Here is a 13,852-nt window from a genome sequence, read left to right on the forward strand (position 1 = left end):
GGGAAAGACTTGAAGGAGTGGAATGTTTTCTTTTCCAACTTGGGAAACACTATTCATTTATCTGTTACTATTTATAGATTGGTTAAACTGTGAAAAGACCAAACAAATCCTGGTCTTTGGTTTGGGCTCTGAGTCTGTTAAGGCTCAGAGTCCTAACTTGATTCTTGCGGAGACTCAACCAGCTAGCCTTAATTATCTTTATAACTTAAAGGCGAAGTTAAGAGTTAGACTGGTTAGGTTTATTTAGAATAGCATAAATTTGGTTAGTAAGATTAAGGAGGATTAGTGTAGCCTGTGAACCACAGGAGAAACAGTTCCTTGTGGGACCTGGGAGTTTACTTGGGTGGAGTTAGAATACCTTAGAATTAGAAATTCTTTTTCCTTTATATATATTTAAATAAATTGTTTATTTTTTATAAATAAGGTCTCTTTAGTGTCCCTTGCACCTGGCACCAAAGGGAAGTTCATCTTTCAGCTTCACTTCACTGTACCACTGAAGATACTTTGATAACATCTATCAAAATTATCTGGAAACAATTTTGAACCTTTATTTTTTAGTTCTTTGTTCTTTATTTGGGTACTCATCTATTTTATTTTTACAATATCAAGAATAATCTTAATGAGAAAGAAAATAGAGTAGTGTCTGAAGAAACCAACATGACTTCATAGTGAATCTCTGATGATCTCATATGCTAAAAGGATAAGTAGAGAAGGAGAGGGGAACAGTACCAATTGAGGACAAATATGGGAAAAATGTAGACCTACAAGAAGAATGTTTGGAAGACTTAATTCAAGAGAAAATGTTAATGTGTGATAGAATATTAAGAAATAAAACTGAATTTTAAGTGGGGCATTGACAAATGGGTATAGGTAAAGAAAGATATATGACATCATTAATCCAGAAAATGCTGAATCCACTCCTAAAGACTAAATGGCATGGCATATGGATCAAGATAGGAGTCCTAGAGAGTCTATACACAAATATAAAATCATAAACAATCTGTACCCTTAAGGTGTTTACATTCTAATGCAAATAGTGGAATGGCATAGAAGAAGGAGGCTTAAGTCCTGAAAGTAAAATGGATGGTGATATAATAGGAGCAGTTTAACACACTTGATCAGAGTTGATTTGATTTCATTCTGATTTATGGTTCCCAAATGAGAAAGAGAAATAGTCAGACAGACAGAGATAGAGACATAGAGATAGACAGACAGAAAGAAAGACAGAGACAGAGAGACAAAGGGAGATAGAAAGTTAGAGAGATAGAGACAGAGACTGAGATAGAGATAAAATGGTAGAGATAGAAAAGCAGACAGATACAGAGAGAGTATTATTAGGCATTAATAAGCATAAAGGTTGATGAATAGATGGTGAAAGAGGCAATCAAAGAGGAAAGAGTATAATGAAAAATGACTGGGCCTTTCTGAAATGATACTTTTCCAGATGTGGTCTCTAAGGACAGCAGGACTTCAAAGAAAAAATTCCTCTAAGGCAGTGATGGTGAACCTTTTAGAGGAGAGAGTAATGTGAGAAATGTCCTCAGGTGCCTGTGGAGAAGGAGAGGGGAGCAGCCCAGCTCTTTGTCCCTCCGACTTTATAGTAATGAACTCTGGTGAACTCTGTGCTGGGGTGATGACCCATATGCCCACATAGAGGGCACTGAGTGTCTCCTCTGGACCACATGCCATAGATTTGCCACCATGGCTCTAAGGTGTAAGTATCTAGAATAAGTAGTTTAGGTTTGCCCAGGAATTTGGGGAGCAAGTGTTCAAAGAAATAGACTAGTCTTTCAATGAATATTTATTGAGTCTACAACACACTATATGCTGAGGATGCAAATACAAAAAGGAAAAAAAAAGGAAGACTGTCTTTGTTTTCAAGTAGAAGTTCAAAAGTAGTAAAGCAAGGAGATGAAGAGATGACTATGCTGGACCCTCCCCTTACACTTAAAAAGAAATTTTGGAGTACAGATCTCTGTCCTCCATGCAAAGGACCAACAGTTTAGTAATGTAGAATATGAGTAGTTTTATGGGTAAATATTAAACTCTGAGTTCACTGGGGTTTAGAGAAAGGGGAAAAGGGATTGCTTGGGCAAGGAATAACTGACTAAGAACAAATACCAATGGTGAATCACCTTTACACCCACAAACACAGGACTTGGGAAATGAGTAACACCTATATGGAAGAATGGCAGTTAAATCAGTTAAGTAGTGAGCCAGACATTAGTCAGCTGGGGAATTACAATAAACCCTTAGATAACTTAACTAAGGTAACTCTAGGGTTAAGGAAAACAGACAAGAAGCAGGAAAACAGTAATTTATTAAAATAAAGAATTTAGGGAGATGGGTAAATAGGTATTCCTTAACTGGGGTTAACTATGGACCAGAGACAAGGGAAATGTATTACTACACTAAAATGCTAACACTAACTAGATCCAAGCAGGATGGGGTCTCACTCCTTTGGTCCTTGTCCCTCTAGCGATGATCTCAGTTGTCCTAAGGTCCCAGATGAAAACCAGCCAGTAAATTCAAAAGGGTCTCCAACTGACAGCTGATCCAGTAATGGAAGTCCACCTTCCAAACTGCAAACCAAGCTTCAGGCCAGACAGTTAATGAGATGGTCCTGGAGGAATACAAAAACACCTACTTCCTCTCCAGTGGCAGCAAGGCTCCCAGAATGTTCTGCTCATTCATCCTGCTTTGCACAACTTTTCTCTATCTATACTTAAAAATTCTATTTCGTTATTATAGTATCAGAGCTAATTCTGTCTTGCAAATGAAGTTTTCAAATAATAATATTACTTTAATTATAATAAAAATAATAATAAATTATTTCAGAGAAATACAAAAGTAGCATAGTCTGGTAGAAAATGTGTGAAATAAAATAAGTCTGTATATTCCTTAAATTCCTTTCTATCACAAATTTTATGAGTCAAGAAGCTAGGCTGATCCTCAGACAGGCAGATAGACTTTCAGCAGATTCACACTAAAATATCTTATATTAATGTAGGTCAGTGGTTCCCAGACTTTTTTGGCCTACCACCCCCTTTCCAGAAAAAATATTATTTATCCCCCTGGAAATTATTATTTTTTATTTTAATAGCAATTAATAGGAAAGATAAATGCACCTGTGGCCATCACTGCTCTCCTGGATTGCTGCAGCATCCACCAGGGAGTGGTAGTGCCCACTGTGAGAATCACTGATGTAGGTCATGACAAATCACCCTACAGACCTAAACCTTCTAGATCCTGTAGTTATCTCCTTGCCTCAATAATATATAATAGCGTATTTTGATTTTGGTATAATGGTTAAATTAGGATTTTCAGTAAATAAGAGTTATAAAAAGTGGTCACCAATTATTATACCTTAAGTCAGGAAAACTATTAGCAGCTTTTAACAATTTTGTTTAATTGGAATATTAGTAAAAAAGAGGGAAATGTGGATGGGAAAGAGGTAAGGAGACTTCCTAACCTACCCTAAATGCTAATCCTGTGAAATCAAGCTCAACCAGTGAAGAGAGGGATTTTGCAAAATGATGCAGGAACAGAGAAAGCAGGGAGAAGAGATGGAATGTTGGTGGCAGAAGGGTACTGGGGGCCAACAGTGCCTGGGAAGGAACTGTTAGACCTTTAAGGGAGTTGCTCTTGAACTCTGTGAGGAGAGACAGCTCTGGGACGTTTTCCCGAATGAAAATCATTCAAGATTCTGAAAAAGTGTTCCTTGATATGAGATCTACTCTGATCCTACATCTGTTCCTGATCCCTGACATCAATACCTTTGTGGTTTCAATCAAATTAGCAGTTTACCTTGAGGGTTAGCCCAGAGGGTATCTATTAACCTGATCAGCTAACAACCTAGAGACTTTGCTTCATTTATTTAGCCTAGAGTCAGCTAATATTAGGAGAACATCTAGATAGGGAGGATTTTCAAGCTTGCCTTGGCTGTGGCTGAGGGCAGAAGACTTAGTTGTTCATTTGGGTGATAGGAATTCCTACTACCCTTTTTCCTGATCCAATGTAATCATCATACATTTTTTTAATTAAACCATCATAAAAGATTAATAAGAATCAGATTTGTTGTTAAAGGCGGAAGATTTGATAAGTGGAGTTATTCTGGACTGAGATTGTACCCAGACTGGGTATAGAAAAATTTACCAGTCATCTGTATAGATCTCTTTCCCAGGTTAGCTGTCTAATGCAGAAGAGGGAAACCTTGGAGGGCTAGGTTGAGCCAAGTCCTAGCCAAAAGTCTATTCTATCTCCTAAAACGGTTCACTGCTTCTGTTAGAGATAGCTGTAGCTCCTTCCACTTGTTTATACTGGCCAAAGTCTGAGAAGCCTCCATCTTTGCTCTATATCTCAAAGGGCCATATCCTGCCATATCAGGTTACTCTAAACTCTGTTCACTCATTACATTCATCATACAGGATCTCCCACATTCCCTTTTAACATCCCCAGCAGAGTTCCAATCTCCACAAGGGAATCCTAGTCACTCACCAGAAAGCCTGGCAGGATCCAGGTACGGTCCCAGTGCAGAAAAACCTTTGTGAGCTAAGCTCACCGAGGCAGCAGTGAACCCAACAAGAAAGTCTCTGACTCCAAGAAGCTCCAAAGCGGAAAGTCAAAGTCTTGAAGCTGAAAACTCCAGTCGAAATGCCCAAAGCTTCAAGTCAAAGTCTAAATCCAAAAGCCCCAAGGAGCTGTCTTCCAAAGAAAAAGTCCAGAGGAGAAGATCCAAGGAGCAGAAACTCTAAAGAAAACTCCAAAGGAGAAGTTTCAAGGGGAAGTCCCTTGGACAGGAAGTTCAAGACTTTTATAGTCCTTTTTCCTTTTATAGTTCTTTTCACTTCCTGTCCCTCCTCCACTTTACAGGAATCAATCACAGTCTTTCAATTTGCCACTGCCCAAGGGCTGGGCAGTGGTCTCTGGAGTTGTCACCCACTCTGGCAAGTGACTTGTGAACTCTCATACTTAGTGACTGGTAGGGTACTAAGAAGGGGTATCTAAGTTTTTGATTGATTAACTTAAAAGTCACTGATTCATAGACAAAGAGAGTTTGATTCACTCTTCACAACAGGGTGAATAATTATGAAATATTGGCAAAATATTGAAATGCAAAGCAAAGGCTGAAATGTGTAAAAATTGAATAAATTTCAGTTGTGGATTGGGAGTCACTATTAAAATCTACTTTAATAATCAAGGCTGGATATATTTTTCATCTAACGTATACTGCAACCATATTAGAACACATAATAGAAGAAATTGGATCTCTCATTAGGCAAAAGAGACATGTTTTTACTAAATAGAATCATTTTTATTCTTGAGAATAAGAATAAACAAATTTCCACAACCCTAACATGAATTTAATCTTTGGATACAGTGGAATGTTGTATATTATTTCTATATTTTCTATGAAGGAGAGATGGAAAACAAGGAGTCTTATGAATATTAACAATTTGTATTTATACACTATTTTAATGTTTCCAAAACATTTTCATCCTGAAAGATATGAATACTGTAGTTTAGATAACATTCTCAATTTTCTAGATAAGAAATCTCAGGTTCAGAGAAGGAAAGTGATCTCTCTGAGGCCACACAGAAAACAAGTGGCTGAACCCAGAATTGAACCCAGGTCCCCTGATAAGTAATAATAAGTGCATGATCAATTATACTGTGCTGTCTCACTGAGGAAATGATAAGGGAGTTCATTGTTACAACACTTTTAAAAGAAAGTTGATTTAAAATTGTAGAAAATCAACTTCAAATGGTCACGGAACAATCATCTAAGATAGGGGACAATTAAATAGGATATAATGGAAGGAAAGTCTAATCCAAGCACAAATCACTAGAGAAATTACTGGAGAAATGTAGCATACAAAAACAGGTGAGAATGAGCAAATAAATATTATAACTTCAATTAAAAAATAGAGTATTTAATGGACTGTAAAGGGATGTGGGAATTACCCAGGCTGATGAATTTCAAGCTGCTGAGTTAAATCTATAACATCTATTTGCCCAGCTATATTTTAAAGTCTGTAACTGTCTAGAAGTCACCTTCTAGAAAGCAGAAAGACCTATACATTTCAATATAACTTAAATACCTCCATTTACCTTTGTTGGATCAAGTCTTCAAACAGGAAAAACAAAACAAAACTATTTCAGTAAGAAAAAAAAATTCCCCACATTTTTGTTTTGTTTTTGATGCAGATATTTTGAAGTAATTCTGGCAAATTATAAATATTCAGGAAACTAATGAATTTATTGCCCTGAAAGTTATCCTTCAACCACTTAAATTTATTCTTTTGGTGAATGAATATGGTGTGTTCCATGAACAAAACAAGTGAGTCCATTTATTGCCAGTTGTTGAGAAAGAGAGAAATGTAGAGAAAAGTAGCAGCAGAGTGATAGAAATGTCATTAAAATTGCCAATCCAGCTTCAATTTACCAGTAGCTTGTGCATTTATATTTGTTGAAAAGTGATTCCAAGCAACTCTGAAATATCATGGTTTGGGTGAAAAGGTCTCAAAACAAAACAAAACAAAAATACACCAGAACCACCAGCATCACCACTAACAAGAAATAAAGGCCATAATAATGCATTAGGTGTTTGAAATAGTCATTCAGTGGGATGAATGAATGGATATTTAGTCAAAAGACTTCATTTTGATACTGAGCTTTGACAGTTGGTACTAGTATCTCAGGTCAACCAATAAATCAATCAAAAATATCCATTAATGGCTGAGTATGGCAGAGGCAAATATTCAGTAGTAAGAGCACTGGACCTGGAATCAAGAAAACCTGAGTTCTCATTTGAACTCAGATACTTCCTAAAATCTAGTTCCCAGAAATATTGTGAGGCTCAAATGATGTATGTTTGTAAAAGTGTTCAGCTCTGGTCTTATCACAAAATGTATCCTTGATAGCTCCCTTACCAAGTGCTAGATGCTACGTAGGACTTTTTTTCCATAAGTACACTGAAATAATTTTTGTATCTGTAAAATGAGAATGTTGGATTACATTACTGTTAAAGTTCCTCTCCACTGTAAATCAACATTATCTGAGTAGTAAACTGAGTGAATAGCATAAAATGGAATGGTTTCAATCCATCCTATTTTTCTTTTCCATATTAATTTTAATATTTGTTTTATTATTGTTGCTATTTAGGAGAGGGAAAGGAATTATATGCACTCATTCATTCCCAAACTACTTATTTGGCCCCTACTATTTATAAAAAGCAAAAAAAAATGAGACTGTATTGTCCTCAAGGAGCTTATATTCTCTTGAAACAAACACCATGTTGGGGTGTAGAGGGAGGACAAGTACCTTTCATGTAAAGGTGTAGTAAGGGCTTTTCAGGACTGCTTATTTGCTTTCACCCAATTCTCACCTATGGTTCCAAGATGTTATACTATGGGGCAGTGACAACACCCTATTAAAATCATCACAACAGATGGACTAAACCAGAATGAAGGTAAATTATATGCTATCAGTGACTTAGAGGGATATTTACCCTAAGCATATGAACACTTCCCCATGCTGGATGGATAGATGAGAACAATGCATTCTAAAGACAATGAAGGTCATTGAAGCAGGCACTATGAAACACCGGAAGCTTGATTAGACATCAAAGATGCCAACATGGATGCACTGCATATGCATACTGTACACTGCGGTATCCCAATTTTCCCATATCCCTTTGTAAGAAGCTAAGCAAACTAGGCATGTTGGAACTTTTAGAGATGGAACATGGAAGGAAGAGAGGAGAGTGACAGTTGGGCAGATGCAATGACTTGTGGGAGAAGAACCAACTGAACACTCACTCAGCTTTGAGGTTGACAGCCAGGAGGAAGGTGGTTTTGGGGGGGGGTGCTGTGGGACCCACAAAGTGAAATTTAAAGAATTTCCCGAGACCTTCAATGAAGATTGATCATATCATTTGATCTCTATTATTTCTTGATTGCACTGGAAATATATAACAACAGTATCTTCAGTTTGACCAAGGGTGTCTGTATTTCTGTGGGGAGCCTACCCCAGGGACCCACAAAATTTGCCTTGCGCCTTGTCCTTCTATATTCCCTTTAGTTTAGTAACAATTCTAGCTATAGGAATACTATTTGGGGATTGGGTCAGGGAATCTGGGATTTAGAATAATCTCTGTACCTGCCCAATCAAGGACTGAAAGGGGATTTAGTGATTTCCTGCACCCTCATTCCTGGAAACCTTCATTATTATTATATTCCCTTGATTATTTTGTTCCTGAAATAAACCCCATCACTTTGGTTTAGTCAGATCAGAGTGTGAACTATATTGGTGGGAGACAGAACATGTGGGTTGAGTAAGGAATGAAAGCAGACCTCCATGTTCTTGTTTGCTTTGTTTTGTTTTGTTTTTTAATTTTATTTTTTAGAAAAATATTTTCCATGGTTACATGATTCATATTCTTACTCTCCCTTCCACTGCCCCAACCCCCTAATAGCAGACACGCATTTCCACTGGTTTCTTCATGCTTCATCATTCAAGACCTATTTCCATATTATTGATAGTTGTTCTAGGGTTACGTCCCAAATCATGTCTGCCCCAACCCATGTGTTCAAGCAGTTGTTTTTCTTCTGTGTTTCCACTCCTGTAGTTCTTCCTCTGAATGTGGATAGCTTTCTTTTCCATAAATTCCTCAGAATTGTCCTGGGTCATTGCATTGCTGCTAATACAGAAGTCCATTACATTCAATTTTATCACAGTGTGTCAGTCTCTGTGTACAATGTTCTACTGGTTCTGCTCCTTTCACTCTACATCAATTCCTGGAAGTCATTCCAGTTCACATGGAATTCCTCCAGTTTATCATTCCTTTGGTTATAGTAGTATTTCATCACCAACAGATACCACAATGTGTTCAGCCATTCCCCAATTGAAGGGCATACCCTCATTTTCCAGTTTTTTGCCACCACAAAGAATGTGGCTATAAATATTTTTGTACACGTCCTTTCTTAGAGAATTCTGGGAGGATGGTCACTTAGACAGAGCAAATCTTAAGACCTCTGCACCCTTTCAACACAGAGATAGAAAACAAAGCACTTCAAGAAGAAAGAGGACCAAATCTAACAACAGGACAGAGTGGGGTATCCTCCTGATGAACAGCTCAAGAGGTGCACCAAGAAAAAGGATTGAATTCTTGAATTGTTGGGTCTGAGGGCATAGAAGGAGAATCCCAGGACCCCTACCCCATGGTCTGTGTGGAAACTCCAGCTGCCCCTGAAATCTCCAGGCAAACACACCAGCCTGGAGAGAGGGCCTTGCTAAGGCCAAAATTAAGGAACTGAACACAGATGCCAGGGAGTTGGCTGGAGGAGAAAGCCAGAGAAACACAGCAAAAACGCTCAGAAAATAGAGGCTTATATAGAATAAAACTTCAGACCTACATGCTTTACCACACCAAGATATAGAACAAAGCACTTTGAGAGGAAAGAAAGCCAGATCTAATAGTAGGACAGAGCAGGGGGACCCTACTGCTGGATAGCTCAGTGAAAACACTCCATCTTGTCCCTCCTTTTTTTTCTCAAGGTTTTAGCCTCAGGGTACATTAAGTGATACAGACTAACCCAGCCCAGGCTTAAGCCCATCAATTGGACAGACAAGAAATCTTGAGAGGGCAGGGAAACTCCAACACCATTCCTCCATAAACTGCAGAGAAAGTAACTACAAACCTCCATTGCCAGCTGGGGGAAGATCTTTCATCAAAGTTCATTAAATCCATCTGATTAAACTAGCAGAACAGAGAAGGAGAAAATATGTGGAAACAACAGTAAAAGAGAAAAGAAATTACAATTGACAGCTTCTTTCCAGGAAATGAAAAAAGAGCAAATGATAAAGAAGAAGAGCAGGAAGCTCCAGTGAACTGGATCCAGGCTTTGGGAGATCTCAACATTCAATTAACTCAAGAACTTCAGGAACTCAAAAAAAATCAAGAGAGACTGAAGAAAATTTGAAAAAGGAAATACATGAACTAAAACAAGAAAATAATGTCTTAAAATCCAAATTGACCAGATTGAAAATGAAGCAAAGAAGGCAAAAGATGATCTACAAAGAAAATCAGGCCATAAGGAGAAGGATGATGAAAAAGCCAGGGATGAAATTCAGTCTTTAAAAAATAGAACTCAACAACTAGAAGCAAATGACTTTCAAAGGCAGCAAGAATATATAAAATAAAATAAAAAAATGAAAAGTTTGAGGAGAATATGAAACACCTCATTGATTAAACCAAAGATCTGGAGAACATTTAATCTACAAATGACAACTTCCAGGAATATTATAGCCAAATTCAAAAACTATCAGACCAAGGAAAAAATATAAGCTGTTAAGAGGAAGTCATTCAGATACCAGGGAAGCATAGTAAGGATAACACAGGATTTGGCTGCATCTACATTGAAGGACAGGAAGGCACAGAATATAATATTCCAGAAAGCAAGAGAACTGGGTCTACAACTAAGAATCAATAGCAAAACTGACTATTTTCTTGCAGAGGAAAAATATTGTCATTCAATAAAATTGAAGACTGTAATGCAGGATTTCTTGCATTTACATTACCCTAGGCAATCCTGTGAGTTAGCAGAATGGAACTCTGGACTGGCAGGTGCCATCCTGGGTCCTGACAGTTGGGCTGTGACTATTTAAGACCCTGCAAACCCAACCTTGGGGTTCTGATTTCCTAAAGTAATGGAAGACAATGTGATGGATGATATGAAGCTGGTGGTAAATGTGAGTCATCAGGGCCAGTGGAGCTTGTAGCCAAACTAGCAGGAGATTTGGAGCTATCAGTGATGAGCAGCCTCAGCTGTGGTGCCCAGTCAATCTCCATTGCTAACTGTAGGCTCCTTTAAGGTGTTTAGTGAGCAGCCACTCCTTGCTGGAGTAACTGCCTTCCTTTTGGGTGAGAGCAAAACCCAGCAGGAAGTAGGGCTCAACTTCCTGGTTACCATAGAGGCTTAGCTTCCACTTCTCAGTAAACTCAACTAATTGATATTCTCTCCTCTGCTCATTCTCTTTAGCCTTGGTGATGATACAGGAATTACAGGAACTCAGAGATTTAGGCTAAGGGATTTATTTTAAACTAGAAAGGGAAAACTGAGGTAAGAGGGTTCATGATCTTGAGAAGCTGTTACTAGGAGCAACTGGCAAGTGTTGGCAATGGACCTAAAAGGTAAGGTCAGGCTTAGGGAACCAGCCCTCAGCCAGAGATGACTTGACACTGGCCTGATGTTATTTGATTCACCAGCTAAACAAATGAAGTTGTTGATCTATACAAGGGATGTCCCTAACTACTAGGCTACTCTAAAACTAAATCCTGCCCACGTTCCAAAACCCAATCTCCCTTCATTTCCCTTCACCTCCTGGAGACCCCAAGGGGAAGTCAGGGGTAGCTGGGTGTCTAGGTGAGGTCAAGAAAATCAGAACCCCAAGGTTGGGCTTGCAGGGCCTTAAATAGTCACAGCCCAACTGTCAGGACCCAGGATGGCACCTACCAGGCCAGAGTTCCATTCTACTAACTGACAGGATTGCCTAGGATAATATCGCAAATGCAAGAAATCCTGCATTACAAGACTTCCAAGCATTCATAAAGAAAAAAAAATGGACTTAAACAGAGTTTGCTGACGAAACACAGAACTCAAGAGAATCACCATGAGGTAATTAAGAGAGAGGGGAAAAAAAGAAAAATCTTTTCTTTAAGGGATTCAATAAGTTCAATCAATTTGTATCCCTAGAATAAAAGGAGATATTGGTAAATATTAAAAATTGTTATTACCAACAGGGTAACTAGAAGAAGAAAATTTAAAGAAATGCATGGGCCCAACAGGGGAGAATACTAATACACTGGAAGGGTAAAAATTTGGAGAGAGGAAATACTTAATACTTAAGTGCATTTAAATTAACTTAAAGAGGGAAAACAATCAGATCCATTGGGGCAGAGAATTGATTTGTGCCCTATAGAGAAGTAGAAGGGTAACAAAAGGATTGGTGGGGAGGGGAGCAACATTTGGTAGGAAGAGGACAAGGGGCAGGGATAGTTTAAAAAGACTCTAAAGAAGAATAAGAGGGGATTAAAAAGGGAGAGGGGAGAAAGGGAAGTATAATAAGGGAGGGGATTAGGGGAATTGATTAAAAACAAAACACTGGTATAGAAGGAAATAGTTAAAGAAGAAAGGGCAGGACAAAGAGAGAAAATGCCTGGGAATACACAGTTGATAATTATACCTCTGAATGTGAATGGGATGAACTGGCACATAAAACAGAAGCAAATAGCAGAGTGGATTAGAAACCAAAATCCTATCATATACTGTCTACAACACATGAGGCAGACAGACATACATAGAGTAAAAATAAAAGGCTCGAGCAAAATCTATTGGGCTTCAACAGAGAAAAAGAAGGCAGGAGCTGCAATCATGATTTCTGACAGAACCAAAATAAAAATTGATCTGGTTAAAAGAGATAGGGAAGGTAATTACATCCTAATAAAAGGCAGTAGAAATAATGAAGAAATAGCAGCACTCAACATACATACACCAAATGGTATAGCATCTAAATTTCTAAAGGAGCAACTGGCAGAGCTAAAGAGGAAGTAGATAATAAAACTCTACTTGTAGGAGACCTAAACCTTCCCCTATCAGATACTGATAAATAAAACCAAAAAATAAATAAGAAAGAGATAAGAGAGGTGAATGAAATCCTAGAAAAAATTAGTGTTAATATATGGAGAAAAATAGAGGCAAAAAGGAATACACCTTCTTTTCAGCAGCATATGGAACATTCACAAAGATTGACCATGTACAAGGGCATAGAAACATGGCAAACAAATGCAAAAAAAAGCAGAAATAATAAATGCTACCTTATCAGATCATAATGCAATAAAAATAGTTATTAGCAAGGATACATGGAGAGGCAAACCAAAAACTAATTGGAAATTAAATAATATGATTTTCCAAAATAATTTGGTTGAACAAATCATTGAAACAATTAATAATTTCATGGATCCCCATTTAAAAAAATAAAAACTCATTTTGTCTCCCTAGTAAGGAAAGGTGACTAAGAGGGAGAAGTGACCCTTACACATCAACCCAGGTGGTTACCAACTACTCCCCCATCCTCCTAATCACAACCCTTCTTACACCCTTCAACAATTATTGTTTTCCCTTTTGTTCATATTAGGCAATGTGATATATGTGAAGTGGTATTTCAGAATTACTATAATTTGCATTATTGAATTAATAGTGATTTTGAGCATTTTTTCATATGAGTGAAGAATTTTTTTTATTTCTTCATCTAAGAATTGCCTATTAGATGGGGAATGCTTTGTAATCTTATATATTTTATTCAGTTCTCTTTAGATCTGAGAACTGAGGCCTTTGTCAGAGATGTTTGCTTTTTACTTTTTTCCACTCTGTTATTCCCCTTCTATTCTTGGTTGTATTAATTTTGTTTGTGAAAACCCTTTTTAATTTAATGTAGTCAAAGTTATCTATTTTTATATCTTATTATGTTCTTCATGTTTGGATATAAATTTCTCCCTTACCTGTAGATCTGATATGTATCTATTTTTTTTTAATTTTTTTTAAACCCTTGTACTTCGGTGTATTATCTCATAGGTGGAAGATTGGTAAGGGTGGGCAATGGGGGTCAAGTGACTTGCCCAGGGTCACACAGCTGGGAAGTGGCTGAGGCCGGGTTTGAACCCAGGACCTCCTGTCTCTAGGCCTGACTCTCACTCCACTGAGCTACCCAGCTGCCCTGTATCTATTTTTTAAATCATTCCTTCCATCTTTGAATTAATACTAAGTATTGGTTCCAAGGTAGAATGGAGAGA

This window comes from Gracilinanus agilis, chromosome 2 (genome assembly GCF_016433145.1).
Source record: "Gracilinanus agilis isolate LMUSP501 chromosome 2, AgileGrace, whole genome shotgun sequence".
NCBI classification, from domain to species: domain Eukaryota; kingdom Metazoa; phylum Chordata; class Mammalia; order Didelphimorphia; family Didelphidae; genus Gracilinanus; species Gracilinanus agilis.